This window comes from Acinonyx jubatus, chromosome E3, assembly GCF_027475565.1.
Source record: "Acinonyx jubatus isolate Ajub_Pintada_27869175 chromosome E3, VMU_Ajub_asm_v1.0, whole genome shotgun sequence".
NCBI classification, from domain to species: domain Eukaryota; kingdom Metazoa; phylum Chordata; class Mammalia; order Carnivora; family Felidae; genus Acinonyx; species Acinonyx jubatus.
Genome location: NC_069398.1, coordinates 22,716,925 through 22,740,228, shown reverse-complemented (window position 1 = coordinate 22,740,228; position 23,304 = coordinate 22,716,925). Strand labels below are relative to the sequence as shown.

The 23,304-nt window shown below is 48.3% G+C and overlaps 1 protein-coding gene across 6 annotated transcripts in view; it reads left to right on the top strand.

The window, feature by feature from the left end:
- The window catches only part of AUTS2 (activator of transcription and developmental regulator AUTS2), a 1,109,507-nt gene that overhangs the window by 1,022,656 nt on the left and 63,547 nt on the right, over window positions 1-23,304 (top strand). The window lies entirely within an intron of this gene.

The following is a 23,304-nucleotide window of genomic DNA, read 5'->3' as shown; positions in this document are numbered from 1 at the left end:
GTACAAGTTACAGAGTGGGGCCTCCCTGGAGTGGAGGAATTTGAAGCCACTTCCACATCCGCTTAGTTGCCTTGGCCAGCATTTTTGCAAGCTGGGTTCAGTAAGACACATTTCCAAGTGCCGGGTTTTTGGTTGTGTTTTTGTTTTTTGTTATTTGTTTTGTTTTTTTGTTTTTTTTTTTTTTTTTTTTGAGCTCCCAGATTATTTCAGAATTTGAACCCAACTGCCATTTTAAATAGTACATTATGTTTAGAGTTCCCTTGAGGTGTCGATGCTAGTGTGATGGCTGCTACTCCCAGAATTATTGTCACATTGAGTTTTTATCTTTTTTATGGCATGATGGAGGGAGTATTCCGGTTTTATATGTCATCATATTTTTTGATGGACTGGAAGTTTGTATAAATTTGTTATCCATAAGGCTAAAAGCCCAATAAAAGAAGATGCTTGTGGTTCATAGCATGCAGTGCTCATATGTACAAATGCCTATTATTGCTCGTTTTGATGAGGGAAGGGGATGGGTAGACACGGGTGGATCCAAATCTGGGTGAGAGAAGGGGGTGGAGGAGGAGATAAAAGTTAGGACAGGGCCTGGAAAGGAGGTCTCGGGTGCCCCCCGCTCCCCATCCCCCACCCCCCCCCCCCACACACACAGGACCTCCAGCCCCAAGCTTCCCTTCTGCTTCTGCTCATTGGCTCCAAAAAGCTTTGGAATGTGTGTCCCCTCTCTGGGATCAGCCCTCGAGTGGGAGCTGGCTCCGTTCCGGGACCTGCGTTGAGGCCCTTGCTGCCCTCACCGAGCTGAAAGGCTCTCTTCAGGGAAGTTGAAGAGTGATCGATGAGAATGGCTCCCTGCAGCCCCTGCCCCCCTTCCCTTTTCCAACCAAACGTTTCCCACATTCTTATTTTTGTTTACTTACAGAGTGTGATTTGTGGCATCTATTTGGTTGTGAATAGTCATGCCTCTGACAGGGTGCCTTTCTTCTGAGCTGCTTTTCTGGGGGTGATTTAGTTGCCTTGAAAGGATTAAGGTTTCTTTGTGTGCACTAAAATCAACACAGGCTTTTTCTAAGCTTTGCTTGGGAAACCATACACAAATAAGCATTTTAGTTGATGGCAGATTATTCCTTTGCCCCTTATTTCCATCAAAATGGCCTTTCTTTTCTCCTCCAGAGTTTCCCTTAATGCCTTATGCTAATTCCTGTTGGTAACATGAATGACAAGAGAGGAATCAATGCAAATCCAGGTGCGGCAAAGTCGACTGACTGGTACCCAGCACCCGCCCTCCCCCTGGAGAGAAGGAGATTAGCGGGGCGGGGGAGGGGGGAACGCTTGGGGGCAGTTTTGTTAAGGGGATTAGTATTCAAACTGCTAAATATCAGGAAAACAACTTCAAAAAGAGATTCATTGTAGAGTGATAACGTCGATAATTGCTTCAAGACAGGTGCCCGGAGTCTCGATATGTGCTTGTGGTCTTTGCTCTGTTTTTACTCGGGGTAGTGGCAGTGTTTACTGGACGGACGGTTGACAAGGCCTTCAAGGAACTGTCAGCTTCGTGCACGTCAAGTTCAAGTTCTCCTGCAAAGCGGCCTGCCTGCCCTCGCGTCAGGTCCCCCGTCTCTGTCCAGTATTCTTAGCCAAGAGCAATAAAAAGCATCGTAAGAAAGGGCACATTTACACCAGGTAACAAACACTGCTGGCAAAATCTTCAAGGCTTCAGCTTATCGAACAGTCTAACGAGAGTGCAGGGAATCTGACACGTGTGTGTCTCCGCCTCCAGATGTTTAAAGCTGCATATCACCTCCCCCTCCCGGGACTCCCACAGTGTTCTGGCCTTAGAGAAGCCTGGCTTTCAGCTGCTGGTGAGATTATGCTGCTGAGCCTGGTGGCGGGCAGATTTGGTCCATAAAATTTCACCGTGGGAGGGCAGTGCTAATCTCACAAGCTGATTGTGGCGGGGGGGCGGGGCGCAGCTTTGATGTTGGCCTGAGCAGTCTGGGGACAGAGCTCCGGCTGAAGTCGCGGCTGAAGTCGCGGGGGATATGACCCGAGTCCTGTGGGTCTGTGAGCTTCAGTAAGCCATTTCGCCTCGTTAGGTGAGAATTTTCAACCACGGCAGAACCTCCTGGTCCTGCGCCAGCATCTCTGGTGGGGAGCAAACAATTAGTTGGGACGGGAGGAAGGGCTGAAGCAGAGGAGGTACGCGTCACTTCTGCCTTTGGATTTTATTTTGACTTTTCTTGTATTGTACCGTCTGTCCAGTTTAGTAGAGAACTCGTAAGGCTCTTGTGTTTGGGGGATGTGAATCATCGCTTTCTTCCGATGCCTTTAATTTCCCGTTGTAAAACGAATCAATCAAACAGCGCATGCTTGCACGTACAATGCAACACGCCCAGGGAGAGCTGACCATGTCAGAAGAGGTGGGGAGGTAAGCCTCCAAATTGCAGGGCTTAGGGTTGTAGACATTTCAGGAAAAAAAAACTAAAAAACAACAAAAAAAAGTTGAACCTTAATCAAGGTCATGGTTGCCTTATTTAATCTTTATGTGTTTAAATGTTTACAGGATGTTCATGTGAATTTTATGAATCCTTCTGTCTTTGTGACTCAACCATCTGCCAAAGAAAAAATTAATTTTCCCAGGGAGACAGACACACACAGAGAGAGACCGACTAACTTCTTGTCTGTATTTAGTTGGTTGAACTGCGACAGGATTGGTCCCCCAAATTCTGGACTGTGTATCCTTAAAAGGAACTCCGCAGTCAATTCAGTGTCTCCAGCCAGCATTTATGACCCTTTCTTACCCACTCTGCGTCCTCCTCCTTGATGGTTTTGCCACTTTGCTATGTAGGCAGAAATGCAGATGAGAACTTTGCTGTCTGTGCCTGACCATCTGGCTAAGAGAGTTAATCTCTGTCACACTCTGGAAGGGCCCCAGGGCAGAGCTACCTGAGGAGGAAAGAAGAAAAGCGAGGAAGCCCTGTCTGGGAGTTAGGGGTTCCCTGGAGCCCTCTGTTTACAGGACATCAGCCCCGGTGTGGGTCCCCGTTCTAGGTCAGGGGAAGAGAAAAGGCCTGTAATTGCTACCCCTTCTCGCCTCAGAGCCCCCTTTTCCAGGACCCAGCCTGCAACCAGGGCAGTTAGAGAAGATGAGAGGTGGCCAAGAGGGGCATTTCACCCCACGACTTTCTCACCCCTTCTCTTTAACTTCCCCCTTGTCTCACATTTTAGTGTCCGGCCCCCTCCGCCAGCTTTTCGGGAGCCGGGCCCGGCCTGATGGACATCTGGGAAGGGCTAGGCGAGAATGAGGCCCCCGGATTTGTGCTGTGAGCACCCAGGGTCTACTGAAATGTGAACTTCAAAGGAGCACCCGCCCGCCCCTCCGCGGGACCCCAGCCCCCCCCCATACCCCAGCAGGCCAGCCATGGGGAATTCTGGGGGGACCCGCACCCACCCTGATGAGCGCCAGATGGAACACTGAGGCCACCTGGAGCTCTCTCCGACTAGAGCAGTTTGTCCTTTTCCAGGCCCGACCAGACTAGGGGACATACAGCCTGTCCTTGGGGTCGATTTTGCACGGAGGGTTTCCGTGGGACACAGATGAGGTCGAAGCCTTCAAGGTAGTGGGGCCTTTGGGTATTTTTGACAGTGTGGTTTTATCAGCAGCATAGAAGGAAAAGCCGGCCAAAAAATTGGTGGAGATTTGAGAAGATGAGGTGAGAGAAAAGTTGCTAGACATAAGATACGCTAGTATCTGTTTAACGGTGATGATCTCACCTCATTCATTACGTTTAGACATAAAAGGGGAACTCTTCGGTTTGATGACAAGATAAAAGTCATATTCCCACCGGGACCACCGTTGGCTTTTACGAAAAGCCCATCCCCTAAAACAATCCTGTGCTTTCTCTGTTAAGTGGAAACAGTGCAGTTGACCATGGGATAGCTTTCTTTAAAAAGAGAAACTTGATGTGGAGTTTGAAACCCAGTTATAATGAACATATGGAGAGCATTTTACACTTCCTTGTGGTGTCTTGGGTCCCCTCCTAAGGAGAACAGGACGGAAAGGACATCCCCCATGTGCAGAAGAGCGAACTGAGCCAATTTCAGCGTCTGTGAATCAGTTGCGTTTTTGTAATGTCTTAAATCCTAGATAAGGGAAGACTGTCACTCTTTCTCTTTCTCTGGACCTTTTCTTGTTCTGCTTCAGAGCAATTTCTTGGGTCTTGAGGAGATAGAGATGTCTGATGTGTGGAAAATTAAATACTATTGAAGGGTAATTGGTGCTTGATTCAGACAAAGGAGTTATGAGTAGTTGGGGTCCTTCTACTACCCCACACTGCAAATAGCACGCAATCAGCTCCTTTTGTTATGGAAATTGACCTTCCTATAGGAGCCAGACCCTTACGCACAGAATTTGTTGTATAGAATTATTCCTTGAAAATTCTTGGAAACAGATGCCTTCTACAGTTCGCGTGAGACCACCAGCAAGGGCCTAAAAAACCTTCCACATTTTTGTGAGGAGAATGTTTCTCTCCGGATATTCTCCCATTAACTGTCGCCTGATCTTTCCCTGCCCTTGTGTATGGACAGAGATGGGAGATCCTGGGTATTTAAATGTTGGATCCCATCCCCGGACATTTGGGGAAGGGGTGGGAGATGTTCTGAGCATGCAGATTGATCCCGATGGCGTTTTTGGAGAACTGTGGAGGCGAGGCCCCCCTTCCAGATAAAAAGTGGGCCCGTTCTCTGGATCCAGAGCCACCCCTGTGAGCTGGAGATGACAGTGTAACCACCCCCTTCCTTCTAGTCGGATGATCAGACTCCACTCCATTTACTTTGGAGCCCACTACAGCTCTCTTCGCTTACTCTATCCGTTCGCTCGCTGCTGTCCTCTGAAAGAATGTTCTCCATCTTTGGCAATATCGGCCAAAAAACCCCAAAAAAGCCTGCCTGCTGACCAGCCCCTCCCTTCAGTCCATTCATATACCGACGCTGTGGTATTTGATTGTGTCAGAAAAAGGAATAGGCACTCGTAGCGCACTGTTGCGATTAAAAAAAAAAAAAAAAACACAAAACAAAAAACAGCCAGTCTGTTCTGGAGAGTCTTCAGTGAGAGCCGTTCTATGACAAAGGGCCTCCTCACTAGTGACACTTTCAAGTAGAGGGGTCAGCTCCGGGCCTGGAGGGTTTCCTGCACGGAGGAAGCCTGTGGCCATCCCGGGGCCTCTGGATTATTTCTGGTTTCTGACAACCGCAGAAAAATGTTGTTTTCTCTGAAAATGTATGTTTATTTAACTAGGTTTCTTTTTGCTTCACAATCTGGATTCTATTCAGTCAGTTACCACTCCAATTAACTAACAATTATTTAACATTAACAGTAATTACAGACGCCAGTTAAGCGCCTACAGATGTCAACTGTTAGCTTTGTACCTAATCACTCAATGAAATGGAGAAAGTTCAACAAACATCAATTAGCCAAGCAATTAGTATGAGTTAGGAAAGAGCATGTTATCATGTGTGAGCTGATTCAATTTATTTTATTTTGGCAGTAAAACACACACAGGCAAGCAGCAGCAATAAGTTCCTCAGATAAGATAAAACGCTATTGTTTTGCAGCTTACATAAGAATTCTTTCCTTTCCTGTGCAGAAGTCAAATACACTCTTGCCTGGAATTTATTGCACAAACAAAATTTGTCTCAATTACTCAGAAAGCCCAGCAATGCTCAGGCTTCAGGAAGCAACTTTGGTGAATTATGAACCCAGCAAATATACTGTATAAGGATATGTCAGAAATTTCAGTGGAGAAATGATTGATTCCCACTCAAGTAATCTCCTTCGTGCATTTCGGATTTTTACGGGGTTTATCCTAAACCTATGGTGGAGCGATTCCACCAGTGATGTTATTAATTTCATGGTGCCTGAACTTTCGCTCAGCTGTCTTTGATTTAGCCCGGGGCGAGCATCAAAGTGTTTTTACCTTCTCGCCCAGCCTGTGCTCTAAAAACGGGGAAGCGGGTCTCAACGGCAGCCCCACTTTGTGAATCCACCAAAGACATTCCGGGCCTCGATTCAGAGAGCCCCCTGCCCCCAGCCCCCACCCCCACCCCCACCTCCACCTCCACCTCCACCCCTTAGACTTGACTTCCATCAACCCACCGAGCTTGCCTGGACTCAATGGGGCAGTGCATTCCAGGTCCTGATTCTGCAAGGTTGCCCGTAAATGGGCGTTTGGAGATGCGTTTTACCTCCAAGTGGAAAGCTGGCCATGAATGGCTGTGCCTCTGGTTCCCCTCCTACAAATGATTTCTGGCTAACTTTGGAAGCCTATGGATAGGAGTAGAAGGAGCCAGCCCTCCTTGGGGCGCTCTGTCAGGTCACTGTGGGTGTTAGGCGCAGAACTTTCCATCCGAGCAAACCTCTTCAGCAGTAGAGGTTCAGTCCAAGAACTGAAAAGTAAATCTTCCGCCTGGTACAGCTTCGGGTGGAGGGCCAGTGTGCCTTTCTGTTGTGAACCTCGTGCCAGTATACAGCAATACAACAAATAATGGACTCTCCTGGCCGGTTCTGGAGGGATGTCTTTGCCCTTGTACGTCAATAAAGAGGGTCTGTGTTCATCCGCTTTTACTGCACCCCATGCTGCAGACGCCTGCAAGATTAGAGGTCAGCTGCGGACCAGCTGAGGTTCATCGTCTTTATTCCAGGACCTAGGCCAAACCAGCAGCCCCCCCCTCCCCCCCCCCCGTCGTGCCCAGGGTTAGTCATCTTGGTAGAGGGAGAAGAGTAGAGACAGAACCATAGAATTCGGAGGCAGCGTGTGGCGTTTCTGACCTTCTCTTTGACCAGAACAAGTGCCCAGGGCGTTCTCCACCACACCGTCCCAAGCTATTTTATGTCCCCTGGATGTCGGTAGGACCCTGCCCTCGATGGGGGAGGGGCCTTCCCGGATGCCCAGGGTGTATCCTAACACCCAGGTAACTCCTTGTCATGGTCCCTACATGGCAGCGGGGCTCAACTTAGGGCATCTCTGATCTCCTCCCCTTCCAGTAAGACCACATTCCTCCATGTTTCTACTCCCCATGCCCATTCCTGTGCCTGTAAGTGGACTTGTCTTTACTTTTAGCCAGATTTTGTTAGAAGTGACTAAAGACTTTCAAGCATTTCCCTAGCAACCGATGACAGCAGCACGAGGCCCAAATCCACACCGAGGCAGGCGGGGGGCCTGTTAATAGGAGGAGTGTTCCGTGGGCGCGCAGAGCCTCTCTGACCCTCGTAAACCTTGTCTTATAAAGGAGGAGGTTGAGAGCACATCATTGCTTTTTCTAAGAGTCCTTTTGAAGAGGGAAATGTCTCAAGTGTGCCTGTTAATAGACTGATGTGGGAGGCGGTTATATTTGGATACCTTTAAAAGCCACTTGGAAAACATTTTCCCCCTCTTATCTATCACCTTTCACATCCCAGCAGAGTAACACTAAAACCTAATTTTAGCCAGGATTACATCACGTTCTCATTATCTGTTTATGGCCAGGAAAGGCTTTTCCACAGGAAAGCCCGGCGGCGTCACTCCTCTTGTTCTGTGGCAACGTGTGATTTTCCAAGTGTTCACTGTCCTCTGCTAGACTTTTGCGGCTCCTCTCTCAAGCCTTCTTGATTCGGAAACTTTATCCCTGCACTCGGTTTGACAAGGAGTCCTCTCTGGAAATCAGATTTGTCAGCTGTTAAGTAAATGACGTCCGTGTTGATTCCGTCAGCTGGTGGCTTAAAGTGGAAGCCATATTGAAATTGGTTCTTTCATTCAACACCTGTTACGGAGCACTGGCTGTGGGACACGCTCGGGAGATACGGCAGTGAACAGGTCACATGAGACGTACGGCCAGAATAGTACAGGCCTTAAACATTTTACAATTCAACAAGAGGCTTTTTAAGTGGCAAAATGGGAAAGAAGCCACTCAACTAGCTAAGACAACAAAAATAATAACCTTAGGGCTTTCTTGGGAGGAGACCGTGCTCTAGGATGAACCCTGAAGGCTCAGCAAACCAGAAACAGACCAGCTCTCAGTAGACTACAGAAGATGTCACCTTTCTGAGAGGTGTGTTCTGCGGGCACAGATTGGCCAAACAGTGTTAGACTAAAATCTGCCCCCGTTGAGTATTCCATTTTAACAGCCAATCCTGTTGTTAAATCAGTTAAGCTATTGCAAAAATTGGGGTGCATTGTAAAGTCCTGGGGATTGCCTATCACTGGGGCCTTTTGGTTTTGTGTTTTCTCATTTAGAGTGTGCTGCTTAAATTTTTGCCACATCAACATACTGCCAAGCGGGGGACTTGGCTGCTTTTAGTCACGGGAGGGCCAGGCTCAAGTCTGAGTCGGGCTACTTGTAACCATCTGACTTGGTTTTCTTGTCGGTAACGTGAGAAAGTTGGGTTGGACTTCAAAATCCCTTCTAGGTTCTAAAGGCCAAAGTTTGCTTCGGAATGTTCTAGGTCTTCTCAAGCGTCAGGCTTGTGCAGAATGCATACAGTTCCCCAGAGAGCTGTGAGTGCTATTGAAGAATAGTGCCTGGTGGCCAGTACGGTAACTTTGGTCCTGAACTTGTAAGCAAGAACAGGGCGGAATAAACCTTTCCAGGAGGTTTCATCTCCGAGAAAGATCTTAGAGGGAAGAGGGAAAGGGATGGGAGTGAGTTGGCTCCAGTTTGAGTATCAACCGTTAGGTATTTGCTTCCAGAACAGGAATGACAATGCAGAGTCCTTCTCTGCTGGTCTGCATCTTGAGTGGCTTACAAGAGATGTTTCGTCTGCTCCAGTAAATGTTTATAAAGCCCCACCATATAAAGACCTTAGGTCCTGGGTTCCTTCAAACTTGACTTCTCAGGTGGAAAGACAGGACCATTTCCAGGGATGGCTGCAGGTTAGAGGAGGGAGAGGGGCAGGGGGTCAGATACCAGAGCAAGGCCCTGCCTTAGAGCACCCCAGGGGCAAGCTGCCAGGCAGCTTCTTTTTCTAGGAGTGACTCATTTGAACGATGTGAATCGAAACGAGGCTTGGATGGACCGTTGTGGAAAATGGAGGGAGTGTCACCACCTCGCCATTTGTCTTTCGCTGTCGGTGGACTCGGGCACACCAAGCAATTCGTCAGAGCTCGGCTTCCTCAAAAGTTAATCTGGGCCTTCCGGCCTAAAGCCATCTGACTTCCTGCTTCTCTTCTGCTAGAAGGTGATGATAACACCGACTTCATTCACTTGCTGTCTGCTGGATTTTAGCTTGATTCGCGCTAAACTTGTAAACGGGTATCCGGTGGAGTTAGGTTAATTTTGTTACCAGAGCCGTGGCGTGTCATTTAGGAAGAATTAGGTTTGTCTGGGCCGTTGCCCTCACTTTCCGAGACTGATAAGTGTGGAGATTGATAACTAATGAGACACTGGGGGTCTTAGAAAGAAATTCCAGGATTAGAAGCAGGGACACAGCTGCTGTGGGCTCTAGTCGATATTCAATTCTAAAGTTTTCTTTTCATGTTTACTTATTTCTTTTTTTTGAGAGAGAGAGAGGGGTGGGGGGAAGGGCAGAGAAAGAGGGAGACACAGAATCCGAAGCAGGCTCCAGGCTCCAGGCTCCGAGCTGTCAGCGGAGAGCCCGATGTGGGGCTCGAACTCACGAACCGCGAGATCGTGACCTGAGCTGAAGTCTGGCACTTACCCGACTGAGCCACCCAGGCGCCCCCTCGAATGTTCAATTCTAAACTAAGTTTTGTGGCTTCAGTTTTTCAGCTAGCCATAGGGCCCATGTTGCCCTGTCTCATGGCCTCTTCCCAAGATGTTAGACATCAAATCAATTTGTCTTCTGCTCCCGTGGGAAGGAGAGACTCCTGACTGAAACAGGTGGCTTGGCGGGGGGGGGGGGGGGGGGGGGGGGGGGGGGGCGGGGGTGGCTGTCCATTTCTCCTCTGGCCTCGCTGACCATGGATAGCTGGTCTTCGCCCACATCCCTGTTACCCCTGTGCGGTCGGGGCCTCGCCCCCCAGCTGGCCCTGCCGGTCGGCCTGGTACCGGGTTGGTGCCTGGTTTCAGCCGTCTTCCTTCTCAGGGCCCTCCGGGTGGAGAGAAGACAGCTCTTCCCCATCCTCCTTCTGTATTAGCTCCGGGACAAACTTGAAAACTGCCTACTGTAAGGGTTTTCTTGGCAGTGGAAAAGTTAAGGCCGACTTTCTGAGCCTTCTCAGCATCCTGCCACGTATCTTATCTTATTCAAATATCCTAATTGCTACCCGGGCTTCTCAGCTGCACATCATCCTAGCACCTAACTGACAAAATAGGCCTTCACCTGAGGGCCTCATTATGCTTTCCGCCTGTGCGTCAGGCCAAAAATACCTCCACAATACCTGCTCGACATCCTGGGCTTCCAAGTGACAAACAAATAATTGGGTGAAACAAACCCTGGGCGCCAAGCAGCTGCCATCGGTGCCGGAGCACAGAGGAGTCCGCGGCAATAACACTCAGGCGCTGCCTGGTTCATGTCAGAGCGGATCTTTGAACAGTGGGTTGTGCTGACACCAGACAATGACAGCTTTTTGGAAATGGCATGCTAGTTACCACTGCAAGTGAGGCCTCTCATGTAGACCGTGACAAGCAGCTGTCATTTCCACGCAGGTGAACAACTGACATCCTACGACAGGGAGGGGCGGGAGGCAGGCAGCCGGCTGTGTTTGGAGGGCAGGTAAGGCCGGCCTGCGGAGAGAAGGTTCTCGAGGCCTGGCGACCCTTAGCGGTTGTGGCAGGAGCTGGCCTCCGAACACACGCACCCGGGTCTCCCCTGTTGCCCCTTTAGAACTGTTCTAAGAAAGGACGGCGGAAACAGTTTCAGCTCTTTGAGGACAGCACCAAGGTCACGCTGCCAGTCCAGGGCCCAGCCCAGCGTGGTTCAGTGTTTCACTTACAGACCGTCCCTGCATCCCTCCTCGTCTTCTTGAGGTGTCATGGATTGGGCTTCCGGGCCCAGTACTGAGTTTACAGAATAGGGAAAGGCGAAGTCTCTGCTGATAAGGAACGAATCGGGTGGAATTCAGGTACAGCACCGGGTCTGGACCAGCGGTTCTCAAAGTGTGGCCCCTAGACCGACCCTAGCAGCATCCCCTTGAGTAGCAGTTGGAGATGCAAAGTGTCCTATAGAACTGGGAACTCCAAGGGGTGCCCTGCAGGTGATTCTTGGCAGGGCTCAGGTGACCCACAGTATCACTCGGGGAAATCCATACTCTTAAGGAACAGGGAGTAGGTCTCTTCGTTGTCGGGCAGCCTTTTTGTTGATCGTTAACATCAGAGGCCCCAGACCTGATCAAAGTCACGCTGTGCACCTGCCACCGGACTCACTGCTGCCCTTGTGGCGGATTCGCAGCCTCAGTCTCTAGCCTGGGGAGCGGGCCCCCTCGAGTACAGGGTGGCTGGCTGGGCCAGGCCTGAAGGTAGGTCTGCATCAGAGAGGGAAAGTCTCGAGTATAATGGGCTTTGGAACCATGACCTTGGGCCAGCGTTCTGCTGTAACCAGCTGAGCTAACTTGCTCAGCCACTTCTCAAAGATAAACTGTTCTGTCCAGTTCCTGGTTGGCAGATACCGCCTCACAGATGCCCGCTTGCCACCTGCGCGAAGGGTTATCACAACACAAAGCACACACGCTCGGCTAGATGTGCCGTGATGACCGGTAACTATTCGGTAAGCAGAGTGCCGTGCAGGGCCTTCTTGCAACTACAATAGCCAGGATCAGCAGCGTTCTGACATCTGTGTCCCCTTCCCTGCGAGGTATTGTCGAGTTTGAAACCTACAAAATTAGACCGACTGCGTTGGGTTTTCCCCCAAAATGCGATTCCCCTGTGAGGTTTCTGCAAGCCCCCTGAATATTAAAGCTTTTTGTGGATGTCCTTCGGGACCACAGCTCTTCCAGGACTAGAAATGTTCAAGTAGTGGTTCTCAAATGGGAGCCCACCCCCCCCCGGGTTATCTCTAGGGCTTGAGGAGACCACAGGCTGCTGGTCTCCTCACACCAGGATTCTTGACGCATAGAGAACATCGGAATGAACCCCCATGTGTGCACTCTGTATACAGCTTCGGATTTACCAAGATTGTGCCACGATGGATTTTAGGTGACAAGGGTAGATGGGGTGGTATCTATCCTCCCTCCTGTATTGGCGAAGTATTTTTTTTTCCAACCTTTTTTTATTTATTTTTGGGACAGAGAGAGACAGAGCATGAACGGGGGAGGGGCAGAGAGAGAGGGAGACACAGAATCGGAAACAGGCTCCAGGCTCCGAGCCAGGCTCCCCCAGAGCCCGACGCGGGGCTCGAACTCACGGACCGCGAGATCGTGACCTGGCTGAAGTCGGACGCTTAACCGACTGCGCCACCCAGGCGCCCCATGGTGAAGTATTTTAAAGCTCGTGTCAGGTATCACGTCATTTCACCCCTACATCCAGGAGTGCGCATCTGCTTACAGATTTGTTCTTACACGGCCACATTCTGTTACCAGTCTAACAAAGTACAATAATTCCTCAACATCAGCGAAGCACCCGTCCCCAGGGCCATCTCCCTGATTGCCCCACAAGTGCCATTGTCCGTGATCTGTTGCCAGCAGGATACAAACCCGGGTCATGTACTCCTGGTGTTAATCTAAAGCCTGCCACCTCTCCCCCGCCTCCCATTTTTTTCAAGTCAGAGACTTGTTGCAAAAACCCAGGTCACCTGCTCTGTACGCTGTTCCGCCTTCTAGAAGCCCTTGTGGCATCGTTTAGTTTATGGCTCACATTTCCTGTAAGTGGAAGTTGGCCCTCAAGCTTTGACTGGATTTGGGTTAGGCTTTTGGCAAGAGAACGCCATAGGCGTTGTGGGGAGGCTCACACGGCCTCACATCCGGGTGACCAGTGTCTGGATGTCCAAGTTTTAGCGATGCCAAGATTGTTCAGTCAGTTCCGGTTGTGGCCACATGATGCCTGCATTGCCAGGTACCCCATCAACCTTCCATCTAATGTCTTCAGCCATGGACAGTCCTTGCCCGACCCCGTGTCCCATGAGAGATCGTCAAAGGTGACTGACTGCCCCTCCATATTGGCTGAAATTCTTCGGAACAACAGGGCTTTACCTCATCAGCTAGAGCTCTTTGGTGACCCTCAAATGTAATCAGAGCAAGAAGTCGGTGCCCTCCCAGGCATTTTATTAACAGGCCTGTACCCTTCTTTGTTTGCATGTTTCTCAGAAGAGTTTTAATCCATGTTTTGAATCCAATGAGCCTTTTCTTATGGTTTATACTTATCGACAGAAGAGACAAAATGTCTGAAAAGTAGAACCTGAAAGAGAGCAGCATCCAATAGGTTTATACAAGCAGGCGTGTGAATTTAAAGTCCTACCTGCCCTTCAAGGCTCTGTGCAAATGCTACATCCTGCAGGAAGCCGTCCCACCTTTACCAAAATTTGGACACTTGGTGCGTTTCCAGAGTTTTCCCCATTTTGAACCCCACCCCCTCCACAGTGACCAGCAGGGTTCTTTATATACAATAGGGGCTCAATTCGTTTGTTGAACCTAAGTGAATTAAAATGCAACGTCCTAAAATTGGGGCATCTGGGTGGCTCAGTCAGTTAAGCATCCGACTTTGGCTCAGAACATGATCTCGCGGTTCATGAGTTCAAGCCCCAGATCAGGCTCTCTGTGGTCCTCTTTGGATCCTCTGATCCTCTTTGGATCTTTGGTCCTCTGAGCCCTCTTTGGATCCTCTGTTCCCCACCCCCGCCCCCGCCCCTCACCCACTCATGTGCAAGCGCACATGCTGTCTCTCAAAAATAAACAAACATTTAAAAAAACTAAAATAAATAAATAAAATGTAACATCCTAAAACGGAAACCTTGGAAATTACGCTATAATGGGATTGGGGGGGGGGGGGGGTCTAAGTGACTTGATTAAAGAAAGTAAGGAAAAGTAGGGAAAAGTAACATCTTACTTTGATCTAAACTCAGTTGGCATTCTTGGATAATCGGATGATCCCGACTGGGTGTTTTTCTGGAAGGAAATAGGAGGCTATGCACATATACCGAGTACCTACGGTGTGCCAGGCAGGTTTATGCCGATTTGTTTCATCCACCCAGTAGCCTAGCCAATTAGGTAGTTTCCATGCCAGAAAAGCATCCTGTGAGTGGTAGGTGACAGCCAATCGTTGGGTGTGGCCTCCTGGCCTCCCAGCCTCACTTAGGTTCCCTTAGGTTCAACAAATAAATTGAGCCCCTCCCAGCCCCGCATCCCTCCTACTGGGCGAGCCCAGCCTGAAGGAGAGAAGCTTTGATTTGGCAAACTAAAAACGGCCTCTTGGGATCAACGCAGTTTCCCACTGAGCCTGAACTCTCTGTGGTGTAGGCTGGAGAAAACTACTGATGATAAGGTCCCGGAGAGGCTGGATGGAGGCCGCCGAGCAGGGAACGGCCTCAGTTTCTGCGTGGGTCACACGCACTGAGCCGCTGGCTTTTACAGAAGATGGGAGTGTGATGTTTCACCCCCCACACGCATACCCAGACTTTATATAGTTACAGAATCAAAGTTACGTTGCTGATGAATAGAAATTAAAGTGGAAAAGGGGTCCAGGAGCCTCAAGCGATCAGACGGCAGTTACGCCCGGGAATCCTAGCGACTTTGCTAGAACTGCTCATTTTGTGACTGCTTGGAGCTTATCACCACCCTTCGGCGGTGGGCAGATGGACACGTGGCAGGGAGAGACAACGGGGCTCCGAATAGGGGGACCCTCGTCCCTGCTTGAGCCGTTTGCTTTGTTCTTTCTAAAGCCCGCTAGCCCACTTTGAGTTTTCTGGTGGGAGACGTGCAAGAAATCCCCTGCTGTTCATCCATGTTCTGCGAAAATTTGTCTTGAAGACCTTCAGACCCTCACCGCGCCTGGTGCCGACCTTTGCCTTGTGGGTACCCGTCGGCCTCCTGGGCGGTGATGCCCTTTGGGTCAGAGCATCACTTTAAACCACGGTTTTCTTTGCCAAAATGCTCTGTGGAGGTATGTGGACCCTAAATACACTTACTTGTAAGGTAACCCTTGCCGCCACTCCCTCCCTGAGCATTCTGCCACGTCCCGTGGCCAAAGTGCCGACTGCACCGACGGGCTAGTTGTTTTACTTCCTTCATTCCTGCCCCTGGGCTGCTAAGTGTTCTGGAAGAAAATTGACTGAGCTGATGACTGTGTACATTTGCACTTTCGAACCTCAGCTGAACTCTTGAGGGCATCTAGACCCGTCTCCCCTCCCTTCCTTCATTGGTTGGCCCTGCTCTCATGCTGTCCCCACCCCACCAGTGCCCTTTCTGGGGAAGACGGAGGGCCTCTGCTGGGGAACAGACCCTGTTTCCTCTTCCAGACTCAGAAGGTCTCTTTTTCTTGACCAAGAGGGAGCGGGGTCTCCTGCCTCCTTCCCTGGCTGGCCTCTGTCAGTCAATATGGCTTCCCTGTCCCCTTGTCTGTCTTAGCTCCCCAGTCAAGCCTTTCTTTTCCTTTCTACTGGCTCATTTCCCTCAGTCTCTTCAGAGGATCCTTAGCCTTAAGTAGCAAACAGCAACAATGACGACAGACAGATCTAGTCCTGCTTCTTCAGGTACTTAAAACAAATAAGCCTCTTTGAGGTCTTTCTCCCTCCCCTCTCCCCCCTTCCTGTAAAATACCTTGCGTTTGCATCTCAGTTGAGTGACCTTTTTAGGTGACTGTGTGACTTACTGTCCAGACCAGGACGTTCTTGAAAGAAAAACAGACTGCTGTTAACAATTACTTCGGGACGACAGGCCTAACCCTGGCCTGCCCCGCAAAGTGGGTGCCTGACCGGCCTAGTGAGAATTCACTTTCTTTCCATTGCCTGGATCCGCGAGTCATGGGAGCGAATATGTACGGAGTCCTCACTGCGAGCCAGGCCTTGTTCTGATCACTTTATAGGGATTCACTCGTGGAGTCCTCACGGTACCCTTTGGAGGTAGATGGTGCGACCACCGCTTTGACTGAGGAAAGGGAGGCCACAGGCCGAGCAAGCTGCCTTAGGTTCTCCACCTGTTTGGTGCCTTATCCTCAGTCCTAGCTGGATTTCAGCCCCAGAGGTCAGGCCATCCAGTATCCTGTGAGGTGTGAGCGGAATGTCCCAAATGTCTGTGCAGTGTAAACAAGAGAATCACCTTCTAAAGGAAGTATTTGTTTAGGGCTGCATAGCTCTAAAGGGCTTCTTAAGAGGAGAGAATACTTAATCCTTTTCTCAAATAGCCAGTGGGGCCTGGGTTAGAGCACGCAGGGATTACCCTGTCTATCGCTATTATTCTCTGAAACACAAGTTCCTCAAAAAGACCAGTGGAAAAGCCAGTTAGTTACACCCCACACGGTGAAACACTGAGAGGGGGAGGAGGAGGGTTGCTGGTTTTTCTCACCTCACCGTTTTTCTCACTCCGGGAGGTAATTCGGGATGGTGTCACGGGAGAGCCAGAGTCAGCTTGGCCACCAGGTGTTAGGCCAAGAAGTTCTGGATCTTACCTAGGAGCTGATCTTACCTAGGAGCCGGCACCTCTGAGGAAGGAGTTCAGGCCTCTCCTAAATCTCTAGCCTGGTGTCCTGGCTCCCCCCTCCTTTCTGTCCGTCACCGGCTCGGCAGCCGTCGGAAAGCCTTTCCTGCCAAAATCTGAGTCATTACCCCACGGAGTTTATTACAAGCAGATCCAAAGTTCAACATGAAGCCCTTTTTGTTGTTGTTTAATTTTTAAATGCCATCAGGCTGACAGGGGGATTTATTGAAACCTAAACTTACTTTGTTTGCTGTCAGATTCACAAGACTCAAGAGCTGAAGGAAGGGGTAAGCACTCCCGCCGCCTCGGGGCGTGTTAGAGCGCATAAGTCATTCACCCTGGTCTCAAAAGTCACAAGTCACCCCGGCTCAGTGTGTTGGGATCATGTGCCGGAGGAAGAAAGTGGCTGAGCGCCTTCTCTCAGCCTGGCCTCCGTCTCCTGTCCTCATTCTCGCTACCAAGCCTCTCCCACGAGGAACCCCATCTGCCTTCTGTTCCTCACCAGTCTCACCCCGTGAGCCATCTCAGAATCGATTGGGCTTCCAGTAGCTGAGAAACTCCTGAGAAAGGGGTTTCCAACCCAGCACCTTGAGACAACACGACCCATGGCTCTACTGTGCCGGGAAAACCTTGTCATGAGAACTTCCCAGTTCTAGAGAAACCCATTCCAGCTCCCATGTCTCTGCTACAAGCGATGTCCCATGTGGTCAGATGAGGTTGTGGAGAAATACTTTGTGCCTGCTAAGAGTGGAGTGTTTAGCAAGAGAGGCCAGCAAACGGGTGTTTTGAGGTAACCTGTTAAGTACAAGGAAGGCGGCCATTGGACCTCTCCGATCTCGTCATGCCCATAAATCAGATGAAAACCAAAGCCACTTGCACTTTTCAATCTCAGGGATTTTTAAAACCTTGAGTCATCTACACAGAGAACCGATAGCACCATTCGCTGAGCCCCAGGTATATGCCAGCTGGCATATTGGTGCGCCCTTGGTACGCGTTCTCTCCGAGGGCACAGGAGCCCAGCAAGGCTGGCCCGCGTCACTGTTCTGTCCTGCACATGCTCAGAGAAACTACCTGCGGAAGGCCGCGTGCCTGACACGTGTTGGAGCCAGAATTTTATTCATGAATCCGTCCATCCAATGATCAGATGCTTGAGTGCCTACTTGTGCTAGGGACAGTAGACAGGGACATGGCCTTGCTCTTAACAGCACACGGTTTCACGGGGCCCCTCAGACACTGACTCCGGGTCTTTTGGGCCACGACCTACTTTCTTGCTTGCTTCAACGTTTCCTCCAAAGTCTTTCAAATTTTTTTTTTATGTTGCGAAATTGCAAACTTGCAGAAAAATGAGAACAAGAGGACAGCGAATTCCCACACACTTTTCATGCAGATCCACGAATTCTTAACATTTTGCCACATCTGCCCTTTTTTTTTTTTTTTACCTAAATCATTTCAAAGTTAAAGGCATCAGAATCCCTCAATATTCATTTCCTGCATTGCTTAACAAAACCTCACTACTGTTACCTCACCTAAGTAAGTTAACTGTGATTTGATCTAAAGTTCATTTCCAACTTTCCTTGATTGTGTCCAAATGGGGAGTGTGTGTGTGTGTGTGTGTGTGTGTGTACGTGTGTACATGGGCATGTGTGTGTTTCAACAGTGGGCTTTTCTTTTTCCTTTTTTTTTCTTTTCTGGATCTAAGATCCAATTAGGGTCACACATTTGGTTGATCTGTCTGTCTCTTTGGCCTCTTAAAATCAAATGTTGATATTGAACTCCACCCCCATCCTTCCCCTCACACACACTTTTTTTTTTAAACATTTTTTTTTTAACGTTTTATTTATTTTTGAGACAGAGAGAGACAGAGCGTGAACGGGGGAGGGGCAGAGAGAGAGGGAGACACAGAATCGGAAGCAGACTCCAGGCTCTGAGCCGTCAGCCCAGAGCCCGACGCGGGGCTCGAACTCACGGACCGCGAGATCGTGACCTGAGCTGAAGTCGGACGCTTAACCGACTGAGCCACCCAGGCGCCCCTTTTTTTTTTTTTTTTAAGTTTATTTATCTTTGAGAGAGAAAGAGAACAAGCAGGGGAAGGGCAGAGACGGAGAGACAGAGAGAGAGAGAGAGAGAGAAAGAATCCCAAGCAGACTCCACCGTCAGCATAAAGCTCAAGATATGGGGCTCAAGCCCACGAACCGTGGGATCATGACCTGAGCTGAAACCAAGAGTCAGACACTTAACTGACTGAGCCACCCAGGTGCCCCCACACACACCTGTTTAAATTTTTTAACGACGTCAACTTTTGAAGCATGCAGACTGGTGGTCTTGTAGGATACCCTACATTACCGGTACATACCCTGCATTGTTACCAGTAACTTTTTAAATTAAAAATGATTTCATTTTCTCCTTGCTGCTACGCCACTTTCACTGAGGACTCTAGATTACTTAGCCATTTCGTTTGGGTACTTGGAAGTAACTACCTTGGGAAGAGGCTACATGTGCAAAATAACGGAGAGGCAGGGGGCTTGGGGCATCTGTGTACAGCATATTCATTGTATTTGGGATGCTATGATTATGACTTAGATGAGTTCTTGGAGCTCTGGATTCCGTTGGAATTTCAGGATTTACCCCCTTGCCTCCCCCCACCGTCCATGCCCTTCCCCCACCCACCCTGCAGAGATTAGCTTGCAGTTGCCAATAGCCCCGGAACTGGCAGACTGCTTAAGCCATAATCTTTTCATTAAAAAAGGATTTAACTAATTAGACTTGACTAATCAAGCTGGCAGGTTAATTGATAAGAGAAGTAGGGCTCAGGACCCTTACGCTGGGAGTGAGTGTCCATGAAATTTAAATCAACGTGATGTCCACGGAAACATTATTCTTGGCAATGATTTTTTTAAAAAATTTGTGTATGCGTGATCCCTTAGCAAAGCAAAATATCCCTTCCAAATTCTTTTTTTTAATTTTTTTTATGTTTATTTATTTTTGAGAGAGAGAGAGAGAGCACGCGCGCGAGCAAGTCGGGGAGGGGCAGAGGGAGAAGGAGACGCAGAATCCTAAGCAGGCTCCAGGCTCTGAGCTGTCAGCACAGAGCCCGATGTGGGGCTCCAACTCACAAACTGAGATCGTGGCCTGAGCCAAAGTCGGACACTTTACTGACTGAGCTACCCAGGCGCCCCTCAAATTCTTCAAAGATCTTTGATGTATTTATATATTTTAGATCAGATATTTTAGATATTTTAGATCTGTTGTGGGTTTTAAGGAGACGTAAAGTGTCAGGTCCTGAAATAGTGTTGTCTTTTTATTTTTCAAGACCCAGTATATATTTTTTTTTATTTTTCATGCCTTTACAAACGGACTTTTCATTTCGGCTTATTATTTAAATGTAACTAGTTCTAACATAAATCGGAATGTTAATTACAACCAGTAGTTTGGTGACATGTCAGAATTAGAAGGAGGAATGTCCCAAAGTGGGGAGGTGGGGCTAGGAGTTGAGAACAGATTTCTTGAATCACCTGCAATGGGTGATGCTTTACATGAAACACTTTTCCCTAATCTACTGTTAGTCGTGCTTAACAAGGACAAATTTCCTTTTGGGACTCTCACCTGGAGGCTACCCGGGGCCAGAGGATTGGCCGACAACACTCCTGGGTTTGGCAAAAGACCCCGGAGCCTGAATCCTTACCCGCGCTGTTGAAGGAGTCAGCTGTTGAAGGAGTCAGACACACGGCAGGTGTTTGTGCGCTGTGTAGAGTCCTCACACAAAGGGCATTGGGGGCATTTAAAGAGAATAAAAGGCTCCGATTTTTCCCCCAGAGAAACTGTGTTTGAATTTACCTTTGTGAGTTGTAGAGAAAAACCTCTGTAGCCCCACTTTTGTTTGTATCTTCGACAACAGAAACTTCTCTTGTGCATTTGAGTTTAGTTTACAGGTCATTGGCTGCATGTAAAATTGATATGTTGGGGACCATTACCTAGAAAATAACCTTTAAAAAATAAAGACTAGGTACCCCTGAAACTAATTTTTTGTTTACAGACCTCCTAAGGATATACCTAGGCAACTTCTCTTACAAAGGGGAAAGTACCTGTAAATTTTGACGGGGGGGGGGGAATATATTTTTGGATATTTTCAGTTGTTTTTATGTGTGATGGCATCAGAGATTTGATTCCGTATTTTGATATACCCTGTGGGTATAGACAGATAATATCGTAACTGGATTCTCCGTGTAGAGTAAGCTTAACAGAAAGCAAGCTATCATGAGAAGGAAAACATCAGTCTGTTTTTGGAAAGAAGAGTGGTTGCATTTCCATCTTGAAATTCTGTGTTAGGTCCTAAAGTGGTGGCATCCTACTAAAATGTGATTGATGGGATTTAATCTAGGTAGATCATTTTCAGGAACCCCGTGCATTAAACAATTTATTGCCTCCATTGTAAGATGCACCATTGACTTATTAATTTTTTGGAGAGTAGAGAGTAAGAAATACTACTGTATGAAACTACCATGTTGATTGCAAGATGCCTCTGTATTTCAGAAACATTAAAATGTGGGCGACGGTGACAACGGTGAGAATACAGGTCTCAGAAATGAAGAAATATGGCACATACATGTAGCGTATTATATCACATTTTATAATTTGTCCACTCAAACTGTGATTTATAGATCTTTAGAGAAAGAGAGCAAAGAGGTTGAGCCTTTTAGTAAGAGAAATGACCTTCCCTCCAAGACGTAGACCAAATTAAATTGGACTTGGAAAATGGTTTACCCTTTTCCTCTAGGGTAAAATCTTCTTGGGAGTGAGCGCTGTGGCTGGACATGAGGGGAGATCCATTGTCAGCACCTTGAAAGCCTATTTGAAATGTCATCAGCTTGGAACATTCCATTGGCAATGACTCTCACACCCCATTTTAAAAGGATGCCTTGGCATAGGAATGAATGGATTTGGGAGCGATTCTGTAGTCCCCATGCTCTATCGTGACTGTCAACACCAAACGCATTTTTATTCTGCCAGCTGCCTGGGGATTTTCCATTTGGCAAACTTACACGGGGAATGGTAAAGCAGTGACATTCCACGAGAGTCCCGAATCTGTTGTTGGTAGGGATTGCTATCTCTGATTCAAGAATTTTGCGATTTCAGCCAAGGCTTTGGGTTAAGGTTGAGGCTCTGTGTGCTTGGCCTCAGTGGGTGCAGGTAGAAAATTTAAAAGCTCAAAAGTAGCCTCCGTTTGAAATAAAGAGCCGAATTTAACAAACACAGACAGTGCTTTTCTTAATTGTGCTCAACTGTAAATAAAGCACGGGGGAAAGGAACGGACACAGCCAGGTTGTTTTACGAGGAGTCGGGATTTATAGCGTTTCAGTGTTCGGGTGTGAAGTTAGGAAGTTTTTTCACATTTTGAGAAAAGAGCGAAAAGACGTAAGATATTTAACACCTGTAGTACCACTTTTCAACACTTGGGAAGATTTTACGGAGAGACAAGCGTGTTCAGCAGAAACCCTGATTTATTTTCTCGTGAGGGAAATATTCCAAGGAATATTTTGGTATCCTGCTAGACATGTATGTGAATGAAAAATGGCATTTCTTGAAAAATAATTAGATCCCTGACACACATTCTATTATTTGAATTAGGCAGTTGCTATATGGGAGTATGCTGAACTTCAAAACATTCTGTCATGTATATACAGTTTTTCGGTATGTTGGCATTTCCTATCAAAATGGTATGTGATGTTGGCCTTCTTAAATTTCTGTGGCTTAAAATACTATCAGTAGGAAGAAAATAAACAGAGGCAAAAACACAAACTCAGTGGGCAAAAATAACCATGGCACACGTGGAACCTTCCATAACACCACATCCCAGAAATTTTGAGAAGATAAAATCTTAAGTGTCAAGAAATCCAGAGGCCCTGTCCAGCTTATTGCCGTTGGTGCACCCAAGACCCTTTAATCCCCCAGTTTAAAGGATAATGTTGTCAAGTCAGAGAGGCTTACACACACTAGCATCTTCTGGAACCCCGGTGACCTGTATTGAGAGTGGATCTGGTGCTTTTGTTCTCCTGAGAAGCAGGTGTAAAGGATAACACGCTGGATTATCTTATTTTAAAGCATCTCAAAGCCAATTCCCCAGCTTTTGTTGTGTTTGATCAGGTAGATTCTAAGGGCAGGTACTTGTGAAGAAGCCTCAGGGGCCTGGTTCTCGGCGGTTGTCTGAAGGCCAGCCTTCTGTCTTCCCCCTCCTCACCAATTTTAGGACTAATGAGCGTGGAATCTGTGAAGGCCGAGTATTAACATTATTGTTGCCCAGGTGACTCTTTTCCTAACCTGTGCGGTGTCTAAGGGGAGAAGGGTTATTTCCACCCCACCTGGTGGGAATACAAAGACAGTTTTCGATTCTGAGCAGGTTAGACCGTTCCTTCGGGGCCAGCATGCAGGAACCTGCACGTTTATACCAGAGTAAGAGTAACTGCACCCAAGTGTGTGTTCAGATTGCTGTCGTACCGGGCCAAAGGGGCCACAGCCATGTATGTTACAGCCCCCAAAGCCTGTTCATCACAGGGTGTTGGTAAAACTTACACGTTCACGATTTCAGATTCATGATCTGTGTCGCCAGACCACCTTACTTAATCACCTAATGTGTCCTAAGGTATATGCCTTGGTTATAAGTTAGCATGAAACATCGGACCTGACCTAACAAGTTAAAACCCCACACCCGGCCATGCGCTGGCTTCCAAAGCGTTCGACGTCAGTGAGAGAGAAG